This window comes from Amblyomma mixtum, chromosome 5 (assembly GCF_055824585.1).
Source record: "Amblyomma mixtum isolate Tamu chromosome 5, ASM5582458v1, whole genome shotgun sequence".
NCBI classification, from domain to species: Eukaryota; Metazoa; Arthropoda; class Arachnida; order Ixodida; family Ixodidae; genus Amblyomma; species Amblyomma mixtum.
Genome location: NC_143016.1, coordinates 75,124,813 through 75,148,531, shown reverse-complemented (window position 1 = coordinate 75,148,531; position 23,719 = coordinate 75,124,813). Strand labels below are relative to the sequence as shown.

Genomic DNA, 23,719 nt, shown 5'->3' with positions numbered 1-23,719 from the left:
GCTTTTGCGATTTCGCAGAAATTGTAAGTTTAGATATTTGCAGAGCAAAATGTGAAATGTTGCCCAACCGAAGTCGTTTTCTCAATAAATATATGTGAATGAATATATGTGCTTCCTGTATGAAGCAGTGCGAGAAACGCTTGTGGCTCTTGGAATCTTGCAGGAAAAAAATATCAAGCGTTGTTTAAAAAGTTGTGTTCGAAGAAAGGCACCTTCCAGCATGATAATTGGACAAACAGGAGTAAGAGCTTGATGCTGGAACTTTTTCTCAACATTTATCGATATTTTCTACTACAGTGAGGAAAATTTTTACGTCGACTGGTAAATTTTTTTACTGCGTGTTGAAACCTTTTGAAGTTAAACAGCTGCGGAAAATGGCAAGCTGTATTCGTGTAAAAAATAATTTTCTCTCCGATTGCCTTCAAAATTTTTCTATATACCTTTAGTACCTGACAATTCTAGATGAACAATAAAGGATTGCTCTGTTCTGTTTTAAAATTAACGAATTACGAGGTTATTTTTGACCAGTATTCGTTCAGTTATCAATAAATTACTCACAATAAAAAAGTAACGGTCAGGAACTCACCAATTCACCGAACGCAATTTCTTTTAATTTAGTTATCACAATGACAGAAAATCGTAAACAAATTTGGAAGCTTAATGCCTTAGCTTATTACTCCGTTTTTATGACATTCACGCGTTAGTTTTCTATATCGCGTACTCTGCCCAGATGTCGCTAATGGAAGAAAAAACAAGATATTCTTTTTGGTCATTTCAATGTTTAGTTATTGTTAGTGTTGTTTGATGTTTATAATTGATCGTCCATTATTGTTTAATATCAATTTTATTTCAGCGCCGAGTCCACATAGATGATGTTGCTTGCGTACGATGGGGCTTTTTCGCATGTGAAACTCAATACCGCAATGTGAAAGGGTACCTTTAACCGGTCAGAGAGTTTAGCCTGAAGTGAAAACCAGAGCTGGCTCAGGTAAGGCAATGAATATTACTTTCTGGCGTTTCTTTACACAGGATTGTTTGGCAGTGCATGTTAGCTCACTTTCGTCTCAAGTATAGTCATTGTAAGAAGCTTAGAGCTCAGGGGTTTTCTTCTGAGTCTTGCAGTGGTGCTTCTGCAGCATTTGTGGGATTTCTACCCATCGGAAAGGACAAGACAAAGAAATCTTCTTCCTTTTAGGCGATTTGGAATGCTGGGGATGCATTACATGTGCCGCGGTACTGTTTAGAAGTAGAGCTCCTGGGATGAATGCTTTTTTGAAAGGCTTTACATAGAGCTTTAGGGTTATGGTGGTCCTACATGCGAAAGTAGTCAACAAAAAAATATGCTGCACTCAGGAAATTACCTCCATTTCAATCTCTAAGAAGAAGATACCTGAGACGAAGCGTGAACATCTCCGGATAAAACGCGCTTTTGAGGCCATGATGGCGTTTACGTAACCTGTATTACGAAATAAAAGGCAACCGTTCATGTCTCTATTGCTATAGCAAATGGCCACGCACACGACTTTAAAATAGTACAGAGCTTTGTCCCCTCCGAAGTGACGGTGTAGGCTATATAAGCACCTGCATGGTAATAGCCCTTTGCCCTTTTCCCTGCCCTTTTCCAATCCTCCATACTGTCCTGAAACCCTTTTCCCTGCCGTTTTCCAATCTTCCATACTGTCCTGAAAAAGAGTAAGATGACAGTGCAGAAGGTCTTTATTGCTCATTTCGTTTATCTTTCCTGTGAGTGCGGTCAAGAGGCCACTGGCTGTTTCTATAGACTCGTTTCCAATCGAGAGAAAGTTATGCCGTTTTCTAACTAACCTGCCTTCACAGTTGCAAGCACTTTAGCACTGTCCTGTGGAAGGTAATACTGGCTTTGGAACTTGATATTCCTTGTGTTTGAACTCTTGGACTGATATTTGTCCGTAAATTGAGTGGGACCCGTTTCATTAGCAAAACTTGCACGGACGTACAGGTAAACGCGCTATATTGAACGTCTTGATTTCAACACAGCGAGGAAGGCATGTGCTTACTCGTGAGTCATGTCGCCAAAAGTTATGACAAAACCGCATGTAGAGCTTTCTGATGTAGAAGCACCAATGAAAACCATGACTTTATCTCTATTTGCCAATTGTATGCGTTTATTGCGTTTGTAAGCACGACTGTTTTATATTCGACAAAGTGTAAACGACAAACAAGGTTCTCTTTCCGTAGCTCTGTCTTCTTGTATGCATATATATTGTTGCAATTGATTTTGCATACTTGTGGGGAGTAGTGTTGGGGCCATCCTTCAAAATTATTTCAATAAGAAAGAACTAGTGAGAGCTTTTCATCACTTCATTTGACCCCAAGTTGCCATTAGCTGTTCGTGTTCAGCACTGAATTGATTATTTTTGGTGAAAAAATTGCTTCTCTTAGGAAACGCCTATACTTACCGGGAACACAGGCTGCCGACATATGCAGAGAACTCCGGCATTTAAATGCTTTTTTGGCGAATTTTGGAGTACCACGAGCACGAAGCACAACTATTGGTCCATTTCCCATTGGAGTATATTTCTAATCAAGAAGTAATTACTCATTATCATGCACCCAAGCACAGCCATACGGCTACAAAGATAACTTTGTAGCGCCTTTGTAACCGTATGGCTGCGCTTCAGGGGATGCTAAAGAGTAATTACTCTGTTATTACTGATAAAGTCACCTTGGGGGTTTCTCGTAAACACTAGACCAAATCCGTTCCCACTTCGAGTTGTTGATCATTGCGCTGTAGTCCTACCGTATGTTTAGCCGTCCCGGTTAGTTCAGTTGATAGCGCGTCTGCCCGATGAGGCGGTGGACTGGGGTTGGAACTGTGGACCAAGGCGAAGTTTTCTTCAACTACGAAGTTTTCGTGGAAGCTATATAGCTTTTCTTTGTAGCGTATGGGTGCGTTTGGGTGGATGCTAGTGCGTACTTAGTCCCTATACATTTCCCAAGTGTACATTTCCGCGTACCTTTGGCCTAAATTTCATACAAGGGGCTGTGCTTGATCGAAATACAGCGGAAGCTTGACTTACTCGTTTTATAAAAGTGATCTCAAGCGAGACTACCTTGAAAGGCCCTATAACTACGGAAAAACATTGTCTCGCTTTACCAAGATATATAGAAGCTGTGTGAAGCAGTAGACTTAATAACCGAGGCAACGAACAAATGATGCCCCCAGAGTATTTTCTGAGATACTTTCATTGCACTAACTACAATGCAGTCACCAGCACTCAACTCGAAGTCGAAATCATGACCGTTATTCATTTTAATGAGCAATGGCCAGTAAAACGTAACTGAACAAAATATGGTTTGTTTAGGCATTTACACTGATGGTCTAAAACAATGTAAGCCAACACTTTATTCTTGCTCTGAAATTGCTAGGTACTAAAGGTCTTTTAGAGGAGTGTTATAGAAAATTGATGACAATAGATCTTTTTTAACACCGACTGTGATTAGGCCATTTATCATAATTCACGAAATCTCTAAAATTTCAACAGGCAACTAAAAAAGAAATTTAATAGTCTCGAAGTACACTTTTTCCCTGACATTAGTCGAAAGGAGAAGGAAATGCTAAGGAATAGTTTCAGCGCCAATTTCTTTTCGTCTGAATGTGCAACACTAAGTTTGTTCATATTGTCAGAGCAAAAAGATTTTAGTTGGGATATTCTCCCAGCAAAGATGGAAAATGTGCAAAGGTTTCTGCGCTTCAAAGCTTTGTACTTATGAATTAACAAACGTCAGAATATCCACATCCCATGGCGTTATTGATTTGTGTCGGGTAGCATATTCGTCACCTTTTTAAAGCGCAGCAAAGAGCCCACAATTGCGAAAGGTGGAGACGACATCGTTAAGAGTGTGGTTTCTGCCAATTCCGCTTTTCAGCTCAAACACTTTAATGAATCGCAAGCTTCACAAAAAGATATATTTTGTTTGTCCCCATTTGAGGACACTTAGGCCAGTCCTAGCCGTAGGTAGTGATGCTGATGACAGTCGTTCATATGACATTGCTTTGCGCTGACGTCATTTGATGCTATCCTGGGCGCGCAGCGTACGGCTTGTCGAGCCCATTTGGATGCCATTCCTTACCGGCTAGGTGGTGAAAGTGACTTTTTGACGAGTTTCGCTGGTTGCAACACGCACATTTTTGGATGTTAAAGCAATGAAAGTCCGCACCCAGCTCTCATCACACTCAGAATTGCGCGAACATCCTTGTACCGGTAGACCAGATTTTCAACCCTGTTTCACCCGGGCAATGTCCCAGGAGCCTTTGCAAATCGTTGTAACGGTTTCCGGGGTTGAATGCCCAAGCCGTATATGGAACTTTATGCAAATGCGCTGATCGATTTCCTCCTTCCCCCATTCCGAATGGCATGTCGACAAGGCGCACCAGCTCATTCAGTAGTGTGCCATTGGCGATGGAGCTGACGACAGCCATAGAGGACCGGCTCATGCATACACATTAGGACCCCGTCTTGCGGGCTCAAGCACGGCTCCGAACGAGGGAACAAGGCCAACCACTGGTATTGGTGGTAATAAATCCGAGGCCTACCATTAGAATGGACCTCTTCAAATTGCAGTTCCTTTTTTTTTTTTACTTTCTACACCTCGAAGCAGCACTCGATCAAGTTGCACTTCTCCTTGACAAGATTTTTGCTCCTTTCAGTTTGGTCTCTGGCGCAACTTTCAGCTTCCGGGTTCGGGATCATTGCTGTGGTCTAGTATGCGGCAAATACAAGGGAAGGGATGAAAAATTTAAATATAATAATGGTAAATACAAGGGGGTACTGCGCACAAAAAGACAAGGACAAGAAGATAACACAACAAGCGCAGACTCGCGCAGACTCGCGCTTGTTGTGTTATCTTCTTGTCCTTGTCTTTTTGTGCGCAGTACCCCCTTGTATTCACCATGATTGACCGACTAGCCCAACAACGTACGCTCTTAATAATGGTAAGGGATAGAAAAAAAGTGTTGCGGTAGGAATCAAAGTGCATATCCCGATTACTACTTTGTTTTATGTAATATCTTGAAATCATGCATGCGTAGAATGGTGACGCTGCCGAGCCAACTGCGGCAGTTGATTTCGCGGAGTGGATCCGTGTGCGTTTTGCGCCTAGGGAAATCTAGCGACTGACAGCGCCCTGCACTTACCCGATTGCTCCTCATTCTTACCTGTTGTCTCTAAAAATCTCGAGCAGCTAGAACCGATTGCCAACCCGTGTTTCGCAAATGGGGCTTCTAGTTCAGTGTGTCAGCCAGTGTTTATGACAGCACGCCTTCTCGACAGTCCGAGTTTGACCGGCAGTTTTGCGCGATTCCTTAATGTTTCAACAACGGACGCATAGCTCCCTAAAAGTGGGGACTATACTTGCAAAAAACAAACAAACACAAAAACAGTTTCTTCTTTGCCGTATCTGAAAGTCGAGCTTGAACTGTAATGCAAAGATTTCCGCTTCCGGCGGAGATAGCCTACTTTAAAGAAGGCACGATGTCCTGCCTAAATCTACAGAGAATGCTTGCTACTTTCGAATGAGCGTGAAAGCATGGATTTGTACTACGTAAAAGAAAATGGTGAGCGGGAAGTGCTACGCTACGGAGCGCTAGCGCTAGGCCAGCTGTGAACAGACAAGGGAACATACAACGGACGATTCTGCTCGAGGTTGGTACCCATCGGGTTAGTGCTTCCTAAAAAGAAAAGTATTCCTTAGAACTGTTCGAGCTCTAAACAGCCTGCTGTAACACGTGCATACTGTTTTCGCAGTACTGAGTCCTGCCAGGTAATACTGCTGCTCCTGCACTCTGAATATGCGGGGGATAATTTGTGTGATTTGATATTCTCAACTATGCTTCACCAAACGCACGCTTTTCCCCGATGAAAAAAAAGCAAGGAAAAGCATTCTCTGATGGGAGTTCGTGTTCACTGACAACTCAAACAGCGGGCACGAGAAGGATGAAGCCCTAAGTATCCTTGATACCTAGGGTTTCCGTAAAAAACTTCTACAAGGATTTCTCGAGAGCAATGGTAATACGCCGCTACTGCTACAATGCGGTGCTACTACCGAGGATTTCGCACTCAAACTTGAGACTAACATTGTTCATACAAGACGCTCACTGCTTTGTGTACGCTGCAAATGGCGCATCCGTCGTGCATTCAGTTTGCCTTGCGCTGAAATTTTCTGCCCAGTCGACATATAAAACCACGCTCCGGTTTTCCAGTAAGTTTTTTGGCGTCACTTAGCGCTAGAAGGGCGATCTTTTCTATTTTTACTAGCAAATCTATGAGGAAACGAACCGTCGGGCTTATCCTCACCTAGCCTTTCTCGCGAGCAATTCTGCGCTCATGTTCTGCCGTGTCGTTTAGGGTCACAAATTACATCTTCTTGAATGCATGTAGGAGTAAAAAAATACTTTTAAGTTCATAATAGATTGTTCACAGTGGAGCCCAGTACAAGGAGATCAAAGAGCTTGCGCAGATTGTGGGAAAAGAATAGCTTTCCCAGAGAATCCTAGAGCCTAAAAGCAACCTGGGGCCGTATTCTATAAGCTGCCCACTTTTCGTTGTCCATTTCGGGTCCATGCCGAAGGCCCACAGCAATACGGTGAGACTGCGAGTAATGTAGCTCTCGCTGTAAAAACTTAAGCGGCATTTTTTTGTCGGCTCGGCGTGTCTAAGCAGCGGCAGCGTACAGGTACAATTTCGCTCAGCCTAGATTTACTATAGCGTGCCGCAAGAGCCCGCAAGACCAGAATGGAAGTGACACAACGTAGCGGTAGACTACGAGGTTTTGCATTAGTGGCACGCAACGTCCCTGCATGCTAAAGCAATCCGCTTGCGTAAGCCCAGCTGAAGGAGTTCTATTACGAAAGAATACATTGCGTATTTCGCAAGAATTTCATTGACTGTTTCCATTCATCGTATGTGAAGGAATCACTGCGATCTAAAACTTTAGAAAAAGAGCACAAATTCACGTTCCAAACAGTCGAGAAGCACACTGCCCCCCTTTTTTTTCGCGCTTATATAGCGTTCGCTTAGATCTGGTTACAGAACCATTACTCACTTTCTACTGCAAAGACAACCAGATCGAACAATGCTGTGGTCAATATTTAATACCATAAGGGGTTGCAGGCGTAATAGTTGGCAGTGCAAGCATTTCTGTCATTCAGCCTTCTGTTTTGGTAACGCTAAACTACGACAGCCAGTCAGAAGGTAACCTTGAAATGGCGATTATAAATCGTCGCCATGTCGTACACGGGTCTACAATCGATTAGCATGACGCGAAAGATGACGTTAGCATATTAAGCACAGATAGCTGCCTAACCCCCTGCAAGTGTGTCCGAGAGAGGAGCGTTTTGCGGTTATTCTATTTTTGCACACAAAATGAGTGCGAAAAACAGTCTGAAATTCTCTACGAAAGAAGGAGCAGTATCGGGACGCCTGCGTGCCCTTTCAGAAAGTCTGGCTTGTTACAGTTCGCTACAATTCGTAGCATATTCCGACACACTGCGTGATACACAGCGGCTGCTCCGCATAGTCCGCTATCGTATGATCTCATAACGCAGAGCGTTCAAGCTCTGCACTCAAAGAGAAGGTCGGCACCCCCTACAAGCGTCATGAGAGGGACGCTAAGCACGCGGGCTGTAAACCACGCACGGCGGAGCTCGTCACGCTGAGTTACGCTTGTTCCTCCCGAAACCAGGCCATGCCTAGCGGACCTCATCTAGCCCGCCCCTGTCGCCAACACTGCCCGCAAAACGTGCGTTGCAAACCGAGCGGCATCATATCACCCACCTCCCGAAGGCACGCCTATACGCCTTGCCTCTGATGAAAAGAAATGGCGCAGTACGGTGAAAGCTACTGTCAGCCAAACTATTTTTTTTAAAGGTGAAAGCCTTTAATGGCTCATACTGTCGTCCATTAACAAAGCGTGTCACACGCGTTTAACTCGGGAACTAAAAGAGATAGAAGAAAACCAATGGTTGCTTCAGGTAGAGAAGGAAAAAATGAACCTAGAAGCCAAGTTGGATGACTGCAGATTAATTAGTTATTTAAATATATGCAGAAATGTTGAAATTGCGTCGAAATAGCGCGGACGTCTATATAGCCACGGGAATGGTGCGACGTCACATCCACCGGTAGCCGTCACGGCATAGTGAAAATTGTGACAGAATGGTCAGAAAAGCGACAGATTTGTGTCAAATTAGATAAAAAATGTGTAATTAAGCATAATTAACACTTAAGACCCCCCAAAAATTGGGTGTCGATATAGCCACAGGAAAGATGTGACGTCACATCCACTGGAAGTCGTCACGGCATAGTGTCCTCGGCTTTCGCCTCTCAACACTTAGTTGCCAAAGTGTCCTCGCAATTTTTTCAAAGCTGTTTTCGCTCGCAAGAACGGCTGGTGGTTGCCCAGTCGGGTCAGCTAGCAGTACGATAGCCAGTTAGGAGCTACTGTAACGAGTCAGGAGATATTTACTTGGGAATTTGGCAGGGAATTGGGGAAGCTAGATTGGACGATGCTGCACGTTTTTTTTTTCTTGAGAGGCGAACGGTAGAGGCGTCGACGGCTGCGTCAGCACGCGCCACCTGCACGTGTGGCGCGGTTAAGCAAGTGCGACGCGCTTGTACTGCCCTTACTTTCCTGTACACAACGGCAGCCTTTCCTCCTTGTAGGGACGTTAGCGAACGACCAGTCGCCGTGAGGGGGCCGGCCATCGCAAGTTCACCCTCTGGAGGCGACGCAAGTTTGATATATACGACGCCTCGCGCTGGAACCACCCCGAGCATATGCGTCGCATGTTGTAATTCGCCTTTTTTTGTTGTTTTTTTGTGCATACGGTCTTTCACAACCTGTCAGTGATCAGGCGTTCCACCGGCCTTAATTAGTGGACTGCGCTGCTTTTGAAGCTGGTGAGAACTTCAGCTACTGCTGCGTCCTGAATACCTGTCTCGCTTCCCCCTCCCTAGCCCCCTAGCCCTTCTTGCCTTTCTGTTGTCTTCCACCGGCTGTCATCCTGGCTGTCGGGAGTTTTGACGTCTTGCGGTTTAGTTTCAGGCCCCGGCTTGCACAAGAGTTGACTGAGTGATGGTTCTAGTCTTAATATGCGCAGCGCATACCCCTTTCCCCGCAGGTTCTTTGGTTGCGTCACTTGATGTAATACATCGTAGCCGCCTGCGCCGCCCCCTGGCGGTATAAGCTGGGAACTTGTGTCTTCGCAGGAATACAAATGAATCACTATGGATCTTGGAGACCCATTAAAAGCTGGTACTAGATGCACCCGTGAGAAGGTGAAAAAAAAGTGCGCATTTTAACGAGATAGCGTTAAGGCCTTCGTTCTGCACAAAATCCGTCGTCGTCGGCGTTCGGAAGGAAAAATCCGCGGCGGAGCAATCTAGGTGCGCCACCTAGGTCACGTGCCCTTGTGGCGTCATGTCTACCTGCCCACCGGGTTTTTCATTCACAACGCAATGTGTACCTAGAAAATAAATTTGATTTGGTTTGTGAAACTTATTTATGATGTCCTTGTCCTCAGTACAGAATATCTGCACAGGAGTTCCCCAGGGAAGCATATTGGGTCCGCTTTTATTTTTAATTTATCTAAATGATATTGTGCATTGTGAACCTGATAGTACATTTGTATCTTACGCCGATGATACTTCAGTGTTCATTTCTGGGAAATCAGAAGATGATATTGAAGAAAAAGCAGGTAGAACAATTAATGCATTAAATACATGGGCACAAGCAAATTTTCTGAAGATTAATCCTAAAAAGACTAAAATAGTGTTGTACTTGCCGAAAGGGAAGGTATTGTTTAGGCCACTCAATGTATGTTTAAACCATGATCCTGTGGAGATAGTGGATTCTGTCAAAATCCTTGGTGTCGTGTTTTCAAAACACTTGACTTGGAATGATCATGTGGATTATATCAGATCCAAAATATCTTCAACTGTCGGAGTTTTGTCGCGCCTGCGCACCATTCTTCCTGTCAAAATTAGGCTGTTGCTGTATAACTCCTTAATTCTATCTCTCTTACAATACTGCATTATCGTTTGGGGTACCACCGGTATCACGAACATGACCAAGTTACATCTTCTCCAAAAAAGAGCTGTGAGATGCATTGCTGGTGTTCCGTATTGTTTCCCTACGAGTGACCTCTTTTTAAAATATGAAATCCTGCCAGTCTTAGCTTTACACGAACACAGACTTTTAATGAGTTTCAAAAGTGCTTCGCGGAGCAATGAAAATTATGTTGGTAATTTGGCAGAACTTGCAAAAAACACCCATATTCCACAAACCAGAAATAAAGAAATGTGGCTAGTTCCTACACCTAGAGCATATTACTCACAACAATCTATCTCGTATACACTGCCAGTGCTATTAAATAACTTAAACAAAGAAATGTTTGACCCTTTCCAGCATTCAAATACCGTTATTAAGAAATTTTTTCTGAACAAGTTTGTGTCATGACGCTGCATGTATTTTTATGTTGGTACTTTTTGCTTTTTTTTCAAGGTGTGTTATTTTCTTTTGTGCTATAATGTATAGCGCAGAATTTATTGCCGCTTGTCTGTTGCAATGCCAGCGTGAAAAAAGGGGGCAGGACCTCTGTCAAGCTTTCGAGCTTTTAGTCCTGTCTCCTTCTCTAATATAGAGAAAATAAAAGGCTGATTGATTGATTGATTGATTGATGTAGAACATGTTGCCTTTAAAGAGAACAATGGCACGAAGTCAACACGACGCATTCTTTTATTTTGAAAGTTGCGGAAATCTGTGGCCTTAATTTGTGGTAGGCATTTGAACAATGAATATCCAGGGGCACACTGCTCACTTGGCATATATTTATCGTGTTTTTTAGTGCACTGTCGACAAAGGCTTTAGTTACCTGATGACACCGTGCGAAGCCTTCTCTGCAGTCGAACGAGATGGTTCAAATCGAGCCTGGTCTCTCAAAATATCGTTCGCTTAGTCAATAGGCCTTGCGCAATGTGTCTTGTAAACTCTAACTGCCCAAGTTTTGGCTCACTTCCGAGCTCGACATAGACCCTCCAAGCAATGACGCGCAGTGTTGCCAGAAGATTATTTAGCCATGACCGATATCTCTTCTTGCCGTGAATGCATGAGTGATGTTACCTAACTCAGCAGCTAAAAAGGCCAACGCCTCTCATAAGCTTTTTGCATTCTTGAACTACTTTCGGCTGTGGCAGAATGGTATAAAATGTGCGTTTTTTCCTAATAAAAAATAACTTGCGAGTCAGCGCTTGTCTCTGTCCTCTTCAGCACGCCTTGCATCTCTTTTTGCGCTGTACCTTCCAATATCAACGTTCAACCTCTTCAGCTCTTTCTGGCTGTTGCGGCTGGCTGTTGCTGCGGAGTGAACTGCGTCCTAGTTTGTGGTAAAGCGTACACACATATTGTTGTTCCGCTTATGAACGAGTATTTTGCCATCACACATGTAGTAAAAATGTCCTCTGTTTTGCTTGGAAAGTCCTTTTGAAACTTCTAATGAGCGCCTCTTCTGTCCGCTCTCTCCCATGGTTTCTGTGCCCCGGAATCCTCTTACTTTCAGCTGTTGCAGCAGCGAGTCAAACCCGAAATATTTATTGACAAAAATTGTGTGGTTTGTATGCTCTTCTACACATTTGAGTCATATTCTTCTGGTGAACTTTTCTACTGTAGATGTCAAACTGAAATATGTAACTTGATAAAGATGAGAGAATGCAGAGCTGGCACAAAACAGGATTAAATGGAGAGATGTGGGAGGGGCCTTCGCCCTGCAGTGGGTGCAGTGAGGCTGATGATGATGATGACTGAACTGGGCCAAAGAATGTTTCAAGGGGAAACGGGTGGTAAGTGTGAAATTGATTTAACACAGAAAAACACAACATTCCCTGTAATTATCCCGCTCAGGAAAACGGAAATATTTTCTGTATGTCCTGCTAAAAGCGGAGGGGGAGGGGGAAGAGGGGAAGAGGGGGAGGAAAGGCCTAGTGCTGTGCATCTGCAGCTGTCGCTCCTGAGGTCAGGAGTGAGCAGGAATTTGGGACAGTGATCTAGTTCTTTGTTTTGCCGCCAAGTGGCGCATAACAATAAACTATTGGCTGTATTTTTTCTGTAAAAACAAAAAAAAAAACATTGATAACGGAGGTTTGTTTCTAGAACCTCTTTATCTGTGCGCCGCCGTGGTGGCTCAGTGGCTATGGTGCTCGGCTGCTGACCCAAAAGACGCGGGTTCGATCCCGGCCGCGGCGGCTGGAATTTCTTTGGAGGAGAAATTCTAGAGGCCCGTGTACTGTGCGATGTCAGTGCACGTTAAAGAACCCCAGGTGGTCGAAATTTCCGGAGCCCTCCACTACGGCGTCTCTCATAGCCTTAGTCGCTTTGGGACGTTAACCCCATAAACCAACCAACCAATCTTTATCTGTGCGGTGTAGCGCCAGACCAGTAGGCTGTGGTGCGACTGTTTTTTTTTTTTTTTTTTTGCTTGGAGGAAGTACACTGACTCTCTTCAAGCCGTACTTAACAGTCTCATTCTGAGAACCAGTACATTTTCCCACCATCGTCCCATTAACATTCCGCCCGCACGCAGAAATTCCGGGCGGCGCACACAGGCATTATGAAAGGGCAGCCAATCGGAGGGTTGATCTTGCGCCGCCTATAACACTGCACCAAAATCCAACTGCTGTCTGAACAGAAACTTCGTTGAACGCGGAGATTCTGCGCGTCGAAGTTCATCATACAGTTCTTCCGTGGGCTAAATAGACGCAAGGGCACGTACATATCGCACTGTATCATTGAGCCATTCATTGCAGGAATAAATGTTTGCCTCTAAAGAGTGATCTCAATGTAATTTTTTAGATTAGTTTGAAGGATGTCCCAAACGAACACGGCATTACAACGCAACACAAAGCAATGATAAATAGTCCCTGGTCACTCGCATAAGCGGGAATTTACTGAACACGCTGCAAACGACCCCTGTGCACGGATCGACTGGTTGATAGGTAAAAAGGTCGATGCGTGCAGTTTAAAAAAGATTTTCCGGCGACTCAGTACATATCCGCTGGTCTCTTTTTGTAGAGTGTTGTCGAGAAAGCCGATGTAAGGTTGCCTGTAAATGTGTACTCGAAGTAAAAATTAAATGAGAACATTTGTAATCCGCCTTCTGAACAGCCTGTATGGTTACTCTAAGGAAAAGCGAACGGTCAGTGAAAGGAATGTGTCAGCGGCATATTTAATAAAACTACACAAAGGCCCCTCAGGACCCCACCCTGCGGGAGCAAACATAACAGAGAGATAGGCACTCAGCCGCCTGTAAAGGACAGCTACTAGGAAGGAATTGTTCGCCGTTTTGTAAATTATGAGCCGCGAAAGAAGCTGAAGAAACAAGTGCACAACACTAGCTCCATCCGACTGCTGACAGGGAAACAATGTGTCTCGATGCATAGCCTCCCCTTGCGAACAGCGCATAAAGGTCGAGAAAATTCTGTTTAGTGCCTGTTCCTTCTTTATCGCACAATAAAGCGCTCGTAATTCAAATTGTGAAAATAATTCGGGGCATTTTGTTCTGTTTGTTTCGCAAAACACAGCATTGAGTAATGGGCAGCCCACTCTCCATTCTATTTGAAAGTGTTACAAAAAAAAAAAAACGTTTTGAGGAGTAAATCCTTAAAAAATTGCGTTTTCATCCCAAAGGGCGCGAAATGTTTGTCGTTTCTGGAGACACCCATTGTTTAAAAGTAAATGGTTTGGATCAAACGTTAAACGAGGCATCAAGACACCGCTATCTTTCGAGTGCGTGGCAGATCACCTAGAACCTAAATGCTGTGGCAAACCCGAATCCGTTATCTATACTGTTAGTTGTACAAAAAAAAATTAAAAATTGGACTTCTCACATTGAACCGACATAGGCCGTAAGGCTAAGCGGTGCAAGGCGGCAGCTGCCCTTAATTCCTGGTACGTCCCTTCAGCCGTTTTATCCTTTTATTGCGCCTCTCAGTAAAGGTAAAAAAAAACAACATAAAAGAGAGAGGAAGCCCGGACGAGCAATGCTTTGCGAGGCTTAACGCCAATTCAAGATAAATGAAAAAAAGGTAAACGCTAAAAAAAAAAATTAAAGCGAAAATCGGAGCAATAAAATACAAAAACAAAACTAAAAAGAAGAGGAAACAAAAGGCACGTCAGAGAGGAAGTTCAGTCACATCTACCATTCACGTCACAAATCACCATGTGACCCTCTGTACGATATGAGGCATCCACATTACCTCGACCCGTTTAAAATTTGTTTTCAGCCTTTTTGCGATACACTGAGTACGGTGTCGTCAGAATGGAGCACGAGGCAGACACTGTTGCACTATGAGACTGTTTTTGTGCTCCGTCAAATCAGCGTCCAAGACAAATGGCTTTTCTAATGAGTAAGGGCTAGGTAAAGGATCACTAGACTGGTACTGAGAAAAACCATTGCACAGGACTAATGGCTTCAAATTAATTTAGATCACATGGGGTTCTTCAGCGGGTATGGACGGTTGCCCAGCACACACTGATTTTCGCATTAGACCTCCATCGAAATGCAGCCGCCACGGTCGGGATTCGAAACAGATACTATTTGTTGAGCAGCTTATAGCCGTTGTTATTCAGCCACCGAAGCGGATGTATCAGCGTTTTCTCTGTACGGTCGATGCAACAGAATTATGCACGAGCAGTTAAATTACAATCAGTACGAAAGTGCCTTTCCCTCTGCATACGGGGAGAGTTCCGTTCTTTAAGCAAGTAGTATTTTACGCTTGCAAAAGAACATATTGTGAGCACTGACTGCGGCTTCGTCTTTTTCACTTATTTGCATGTGACTTCAACATTGTCCCCTGTGTATACTCATCGTCATCGCTTGTGCTGTTCGCTCGGGGTTAGAATAAACCTGGTCGGCGAAGTCATGCCTTGCAACACCATCGCTTGCTGAAAGTTCTCTCCAGTGGCTGGCAGGTCCAGGGCCAACATGGCTGCTCGCCATCGCTCGTAGCTGGCGATCTGCGGTGATTCATGTACGCAGCCAGAAATGCAGGCGATGGGATGAAGAGCACTACACACTATATCTCGAAACCATGATGAGTGCAAAGCATTTGCGCCTTCTTTCCGAGACTGCGTTCAATGTAGTAGCCACACGCACAAGAGCCGTTGGTCTCGTCTCGGAACTTCTTACTCTGAGAAGAATGGTAGACAGCAGAAATCAGTGGTACTTCTCAAGAAAAAAAAAATCTAATAAAAAAATTGGACAGGATACTACAGGTCTGCCTTAAGGATATCACGCGATAGCGTAATGAGTTAATTCCTACATATGCAGAAGGTCATTCTCAACTTTACATTCATAGATCCCTAGCAGTCCTCATACCTCCCCTGGCTCAGTAGTGCAGCGGTTAAGCAATGCGGAACTGTCCTGCGACGGTAGGTGCTCCCAGAGGTGGGCCTTGTGTAGCCCAGGTCGCTCTTCCCGAGCGACAATTCACTAATTTAACTGCCACCTGCCACGGTGGGCAGGTTGTGATGACGCCGCAAGGTGACGCGACCTAGGCGGCCCACCTGCCTCCTGTAGGTTGCTCTCTGGGGACCACCTGCCAGAGTCATGGTCATGATTTTTTTGGTCACAACGCCGGCAACGCCGACATCGTATTTTCTGGGTAACGGGGCCTTTTACGCTGTCGCGCTAGAAAGCGAAAGAGCCAGATGGTTACATAATAGCTGTGGTCAAGTTATACCAAGATTATGTAGGCTCCGGTATGGATGACCCAAATTCAGTCATGGCAAGCATGCTTCTTCGTTGCATGACATTTCATTTGTACCACTTAATCCAGCCCGTCCTGCGCTTCCTGAACGTATCTCACTCGAGGCTTACTTGGAGAACAGAACCTAGGCCACCTGACTAAGCTAGGAACGTTGAAGGTCTGCCTGCGCTAGAGACAAATATAGTCGCTTGCCGGGGTTTAAGTTTGAATGTTCAAACGACGAGCAGCATATCCGCTCTTTTTCGCAAATCTGTCGGGCGGCTTGCCAATAGCCAGTTGATGAAAGGTCTGGACCCAATTAAATTGTCCTGGCCTCGTGTTTAAACCGAGTCCGTGATTCCTGGCCTCGTGCTTAAGCTGTTTCCGTGATTGCTCCGCTTCAAACGCGCATGATTGTCTTTGGGCTAAATACAGAAGCTGATTTCTTATTTGCAATCTAATGGCCCTCATGATCTTTCGAGTCATAGCATTTTCACGGGTTCACTGGAACCTTCGCAGTGACATCTGTTCTCTGAATACGACCGTCTGTGAGCTGTCACAGAGAGGTAGCCGAGGGAGAAGCTGGTTTTGGCACAATATTCATGACACCTACTTTGGCTAATAATAAAGCCCTGTGGCGTAATGAGTATGTACCTTCTGCCGCCTTACATCAACCAATTGCGCTCCCACGAAGTGTGAGAGTTGACCGCACTAGACGGCGATTGCTCATGAACCTGCTGAGTACCCGCATTACCTGGAAATTAAAAGCAAACAAGCTGTCATTTTTCCTCGCTGACAAAGTGGAGTTAAAGACACCGTGTTCTGTAAAGAAAAGTACATATTACCATAACGCTCTTTGGCCAAAGCGGCCCTTATGTCATTAAAGTTCACCATCATCAACATCGTTATCAACTTCTGCGTCTTCTTTCCTATTAGAACGCGCTGTTGAGGAATATACACCGGAAGCAGCTAACCTTGAAAATACGCACGGATGAAAAACAGGCGCACGCAGAAGAGAAGGTGTGAGAAGTATCAGACAGAGCGAGTATTATAAAAACACGAACTTCATGAAGTGACCACGGTTTGGGGTGGAGTGAGGCAACCAGGCCTGAGGTGCGGCGGGATGCCGGGAGACCAAAAAGAACAAGGTTTGGCTACCCTGTCATAATACTTGACCACCACCTCTCATATGAAGACATTAATTGACCCCCCCTTTCACTCCTCACCGGCTGCTGAGCATCTGACCAAGGCCTTGGTCAGAGATGTGACAGTTTGTCGGGATAATTAAGATCGCCGCAACTCGCAGAGGACACTCTTAATTTGAGAGATATGAGAGAGGCATCTGTCTTACAGTGGGATTAGTTAGGCTGATGATGATAATGTGTCATGAAATGTAGCAGACAAAATCTTTTCGAAGAGAAATGAACGGAATGAAAAAATTAACTTTAGTTAGATATTTCCTGCACTTTAGCGAGCGATGACGGGAATAATTAAAGAGACTCCCTCTAAAGATTCGTTTTGGGCTTGCTGATTAATGGCAGTTTTGAGGAATACCGTCACACGACTAGCAACAAGACGGCAACGTACTCTTGTTCGTGTTGGTCAAGCGTTGCCCTGTTGTCTTTCTGAAAGCTACCGTACGTGGCAGGTCCGACGAAAATTTGGTCTAAGGATGTCACCTATGAGTGAAATGCGATCCAGTCTAACTGCTGAAACTGTAGAGACCAGCCACCCTACTTTCAATGCCAATTCTTATTTGGCCGTATTATGTCCCAAGGAGCGTCCTCCCATTTCGCGACTGCCATATTTCTGTAATTTTGAAATCTGTCTGTTTCCTCGCTTTATTAGCTATTGCGGATTTCATTTAACTCTAAATGTACACAGAAGCGTCGGGGTCACTGAAAGTATTCTACCTTACAAGTATCTACAAGCCGTTTTGTAAGAAAGCAGCATACGAACTTTAGTAAACGTAACAGAATGACTAAGATCTAATACACAGCAAGTAAAACATAAACAACTTGTCACGAGTAAAATAGCTGTGAAGGAGGAGAAGGAACAAACTTTATTAGGCACGTTTGGTCGTCGTTAAGCCACTGTCGCCCCAGGTGGCCTCCATGAAGGGGTGACCTCGAGGATCCAATCTGCAATCTTCACTTGTATTTCTTTGTTTTCATTGCGCATATTCTTTTCCCAGCTGTCAGCGGAGGGATATTGCAGGAGCTTTCTGAGGGGAGGACTTCCCTCGCATCTCCAGAGGATATGGTCATCATCTTCCTTAAGATTTTTGCCACAAATTTGGGAAATAGGATTAACTTCACCTTTTGTAATTAAGGCCAGTCGATATGGGCTGTTAAGACTTTTTGTCTGGGCTCTGCTAAGAGCCGTGGCTGGTGCCCTGGTAAGCTCTGGTTTTGGGCGTAGGTAAAGTATGTTTTCCCTATACCTATATTTGTAACCTCGTTGTATGTAGTGGTTGTCTCCGCCGGCGGCTCATTTGTGCAGACGGCCCGGTTGGTTAGCCGTCGGGCATATTCGTCAGCCTTCTTGTTTCCTGTGCAGCCGGAGTGGGCCGGCACCCATACAAGGTTGATGGTGGATGGGGGTGTGTAATTTTTCAGTACGGATGCGGTGAGTTTACCCCCTCTGCCCCTCTGGTAGCCGGTGATCGCGTATTTTGAGTCACTAATGACCGTCTCCGTGCGGCGATCCCTAATGGCCAGTGCTGTAGCTGCCTCCTCTGCGCCTTTGATGAGTGGGGCAAGAATTGTCGACCCATTGATAGTTTTGAAATGAGGCCTAATCACACAGACCCTGTACCTGCCAGGGCCTTGCTTGGCCTTGTCCACATACACGGCACAGAGATCGTCCGCATAGTGTCCGTGGCCTGCACCTGGGCAATTCGTCTGTCATCAATTCGTCCCTCTAGCATGTTTTTGGCTATATGTTTGACCTTGAGCACCTGGCGAGTGCCTTCGGGAAGGGCTGTGAGTTTAGTTGCTGTGTCAGTGGGCCGAATGCCCAGTTCACCTAAGATGCATCGCCCTGCGTCAGTTCTCGATAGCCGTTCTCTCTGCGCGGTTTTACAGTGTGTGCCTCAATTAGCTCGCCGAGGTTATTATGCACCCCAAGTTCTAGTAGCTCGTGGTGACTGGCAAGACTGGGTATACCCAATGCCGCTCTGCAAAGACCACGAATGATGCTATCAACTGCCTCCTAATCCTTTTGTTGAATAAGAAAATACGGAAATGGGTATGGGATTTTGCTCAAGAGAAATCCCTATCAGCCTCCTTCATGCCGCCGTGTCTCATAGCGATTCTCTTCATCAGCCCGAGAATCTGTTTAAATGTCCTTTTCAGCTGCTAAATGGCCTCCGTATTTTGCGCATTATTTTGAACCAGCATGCCAAGGACCCTGATCGTCTTGACCTTCGGTATGCTGTTTCCGTTGAGAGTGAGGTTTATGGTGTCGGCCGGGGCGTCCACCCTTGTCTCTCTGTGTTTGTTCCGAATGATGAGTTGCTCGTATTTACTCAGTGAGTACGTTAGATCTTTACTTTGAGCATATTCCTGGACTGTGTCGACGGCCTCCTGCAAGACACTTTGTATGGGGCCGTCCCAGCCCTGATGCGTCAAGACGGTGATGTCATCCACATAGATAGAGTGCTGGATGCCATATATGTCATTTAATTTCGTGGGTATATCTTTCGTGGCCACATTAAACAGGAAAGGGGAGAGAACCGCCCCTTTCGGCGGGGTGCCTCCCGTTCCAAGTGTAAGTTTGCCGCTTTTTAAGCTGCCCACATGCAGAGTGGCTGTCCTGTCGCATATAAAGCTTTTGACACTGTCGTAGGTACCCCCTCTGACGTTCGTTCAGAGCTAAGCCCTTCAAAACGGCCGCGTTTGCTACATTGTCGAAGGCTTTGCTGACATCTAACCCAAGTATGGAAGTATGGTATGCATTGATATCACTGGGCCTGATGTGAGAATATCATTTTGATCTGCCGCATCATGTCTTGGGTAGACTGGTTTATTGGGGCTTAACGTCCTAAAGCGACTCTGGCTACGAGGGACGCCGTAGTGAAGGGCTCCGGAAATTTTGACCACCTGGGGTTTTTTAACGTGAACTGACATCGCACAGTACACGGGCCTATATAATTTCGCCTCCCTAGAAATTCGGCCTCCACAGCGAGGATCGAACCCGCGTCTTTCGGGTCAGCAGCCGAGCGCCGTAACCACTGACCCACCACGACAGGGTCCTAGGCAGGTAGGCCTAGTCTAAACCCTATGATTGTGTGTGGAAAGATGTCATTCTCCTCCGTGTAGGTGCTTAGTCTGCTTAGGATCACGTGCTCTAAGCACAACATGAGCGAGATGGGTCTAAGGTTGCTAATGTCCAGTTCTTTTTTGCCTGGCTCGGGAATGAAAATTACCCTCGCATGTTTCCACACGGCTGGTATTTCACCTTTATCCCATACCTCATTAAAGAATTTCGTGATGGCTGCGATCGAATGGTCATCTAAGTTTTGTATGGCCCCGTTGGTAATGCGTTGTCACCGGCTGCGGCGGTACTCTTGATGCTATTCAGGGCCGCCCTAACCTCTGCTTCTCTGATATCTCTATCCAGGGAGTCGTTTGGTATCCCTAGGTATATATGCATCCCTAAAGGTAGGTTCCCGGTGGTGCTGATATGTGTTTTTCTTAATACCCTTTGCAAGTCCTCGTCGTCACTCTGATAATGATGTACAACCCTGTGTAGGTTCTTGTGTGTCGCCGATCAGGCCGCCCCTCGGTCAGGGAGATGTCTCAGTAGATGCCAGGTGTTTTTTTTCACCTAATTTCCCGCTCAGCCTGTAACACCTCTGGTGGCAATGCTCTATGCTCAGTTGTTGCGCTTGGGTCTGGACAGGGTCTGCTAACCTCGGTATTTTTTGGACATCTACGCCACCGTCTTCATCCCATAAATCCGCTGAAGAGAGCTCACAAAGTGAGACGCTGCAGTGTAAGACGCCGTTAAGTGAATGGTCCAACAAAAAAGTGTGTGTGGCTGAACTCAGCTGAGCCAGGATATACAGAAAGCTCTGTTAAGCGTGGTTAGACACGGTTTAGTTTTGGTTCATCTTTGTTTTTGTAGGAGTTCAGCGAGAGCGAATTTTGACAGCGAGAGCAAATGACGTGATGCATCACGTGCCGCAAGTGCGAGAACGAGCATACAGAGCGGCGGCCGACTGTGCGGCGGACTTGGCTGCCAAGTGCAACAGCGAATCACGTGACATACCGCATGCCCCGTCTGGCGAGGAGGAGCTGTCGAGCAGCAGACAGCGCCGCGGCGGACGTGACTGCCAAGCGCGCAGCTATGGCGTCGATGAAGATGATCCCGGCACCAGCCACGCCCAGAGCGACGGACGTAACTGCAGAGTGCAAGGGCCAATCACGTGACACATATGCCACCACTGGCGAGGAGGGGCGGCTGAACAGCAATCAGCGCAGCAGTGAACGTGACTGACAAGAAGCAGCTATGGCGTCAATGAAGAAGATCGAGGCACCTGCCACGCACGATTTTGCACATGCGGCACGCCTCCCGTTAGAGGCCAAATCTGTGAGCCAGATAACCTTCAGGCTCAACATCTAACCAAAGCTCTAAAATGCAAGAGTGTGACACCTGCTCTATGTTTTGTACCCTTGCTTTATTTTTCCGACACTCATGTCCGCGGAATTTTGTCACGAAAGCCGATCCACCTTGGACCCAGAGGCAAACAACGGCCAGCAGTAGCTGCTTTCGATCCGAACTGGCAAGGCGTCTTTTTGCGTGTGAGGAGGCCGTGTCTGCATGCATTTCTTTGCTGCCTTTCGACGTCGCCCCGAGTTACGTGCTCAGATCGCAGCATTGTCCTCTGACGTGCGCACTCTCTGCAAGGCGGAAACCACAGTACTCTCTTGCCCCATGTCCCGAATCACTTTTCAATCACGAATGCAGCCTCGTGAAAAGGACCTGAAAGTCAGCACCACCGCAGCTAATGCGCAAACCCCGCCACCTTCCTTGCCAGCCAATACTTCGAAAGAAAATTGGTGGGCGGAGCTGCCAGCCACCTACGACGGGGGCGAGCTGCCGTTCGCCGTCATGGTACTGATCTCCCACTTGATATCCTGTGGCAAGTGGCTGATATCCATGCCCGCGTCTGTGACGACCAGCAGGCAGAGGGTCTTCAGTGTTGGTGTAAATTCAAGGACGTGCATGTCAGAGTGATTCATGAGCTTCACATCATCGGCATCGAACTCGTCGTTTTCCTGACGGACCGCCTGGTTGGGTGCTGGGCTGGTGCCTCCAAAGACAAACAGCCGGTCGCCGACGATGCAGCAACACTGGCGTCTCCTGGCACACGGGCCTTGCCTCCGAATCTCCACCTTGCTCCAGCACGAGTTTTCAGGGTCGTACTTGTACATGTCTTTGAAGTGGGTCAGCAGAAGCCCATTATAACCTCCGAAGATGTAAAGTTCTCCGTTGTGCATGAAGGCTGAATGGCTGCGGCGTCCCTCGGGAGGCACACCGTCGACGTGAGGATGAACCCAGCGGGCCGACGTTGTGTCCAAGAAGGCCATGCGGTTGAAGTACATCTCGTTCTGCGTGTGGTACGGCCCCTGGATGTCGCCCCTGCCACCCCACACATACATGCGGTGTCCAATGGCCCACGCCGAATGGAAGTCCCGCCACTGTGGTGGCTGACCCTTGGTGCGCACGTACTGCCACTCCATGGTCTCGAGGTCAATGAAGTACACGTCTTGCGTGAACCGGTCTACTAACTCGTCGTAGCCTCCAAAGATGTACATCCGCTGGCCCACGACACACGCCGAGTGGCCGTCACGCGGTCCAGGTACATGGCCAGATACGATCGGACGGGTCCACGTCATGGTGTCGGTGTTAAAGCGGTAAAGGACGTTGCACGCTCCATCTTCATCGTTGCGGCCGCCCCATAGGTAGGCACAGTCACCGTAAGCAGCGACCGTGTGGCCGTACCTCTGAAAGGGTACTTCGTCGGGATGCGACCGCGTCTTCACCGGTGCCCACCTGAGGGTTACTGTGCTGAAGACATGCACATCGATGGGCTTGCAGCTGTCGTATTCCTCGCCCGGGGCGTAGCCGCCAAAGGAGTAGACCTTGCCGTTGATGGCAACGGCCGCGTGGTTCACACGGCGCGGTGCGCCCTCCAGACGCAGTGTCCACATCCTGCCGTGGGAGCCTCCCGCTGTTCGGACAGCTACCGAGCCTTGTCTTCTTTCACTTCAACATTCGGGGCACGTGCTGATATTCCAAATTCTTCTCCTTCTTCCAAATTCTTCTTCTTCTTCTTCTTCACCTCATTATAATGGCACATACTTCTTCCAAATTAGCAGCGCTTCTTCCAAATTAGAAGCGCTGCTTCCTCTTTTACCGGCGTGGGCTTGATGGCGATGTCAAACGGTGCACTGCAGCTGGCTCCGCCAATGAAGAAAAATGTCTGAGGTAGTTGAACGTAAGCCAGAGTCGAGAGAGCTGCGGCAGAGACCTTTCACCACACAGGCATACACAAACAAGCCTGATCAATAACACCGTAGGAAACAACGGTGACTAACTGATGCAGAAAAGAAGTGTGGTGTCGGGCGGGCGTATTTTATTGCTTTTTGGGCCTCTGTTAACAAGTGTGGGTACACTGATGAGTCATGACTTTCTGACTCTGGACTCATCCTACGAGGAAAAAGCACTAAATCTGCAAGGAAATTGCGCTTGCCCTTGGCACGTAGTTAGCGGAGAAAAACTCTGTCGGAATAACAAATGTCCTGCATATATTCATTGTGGCCATGTGTTGTCCAAGTGCCAGGGGTCTGAAGCTACTTTTCTTCTAATGAAGCGAGTAGAAGGCACCTTGATGCTAGAAAGGAGGAGAGGTCGGCAGGAGGAACCGTGACCCT

General features: G+C 46.4%; 1 protein-coding gene and 1 pseudogene across 1 annotated transcript in view; one reads left to right on the top strand and one right to left on the bottom strand.

Moving 5' to 3' along the window:
* The window catches only part of LOC149342699 (gonadotropin-releasing hormone II receptor-like), a 56,532-nt gene that overhangs the window by 9,783 nt on the left and 23,030 nt on the right, over positions 1 to 23,719 (top strand). The window lies entirely within an intron of this gene.
* On the bottom strand, positions 21,863 to 23,023 carry LOC149342700 (kelch domain-containing protein 3 pseudogene; annotated as a pseudogene).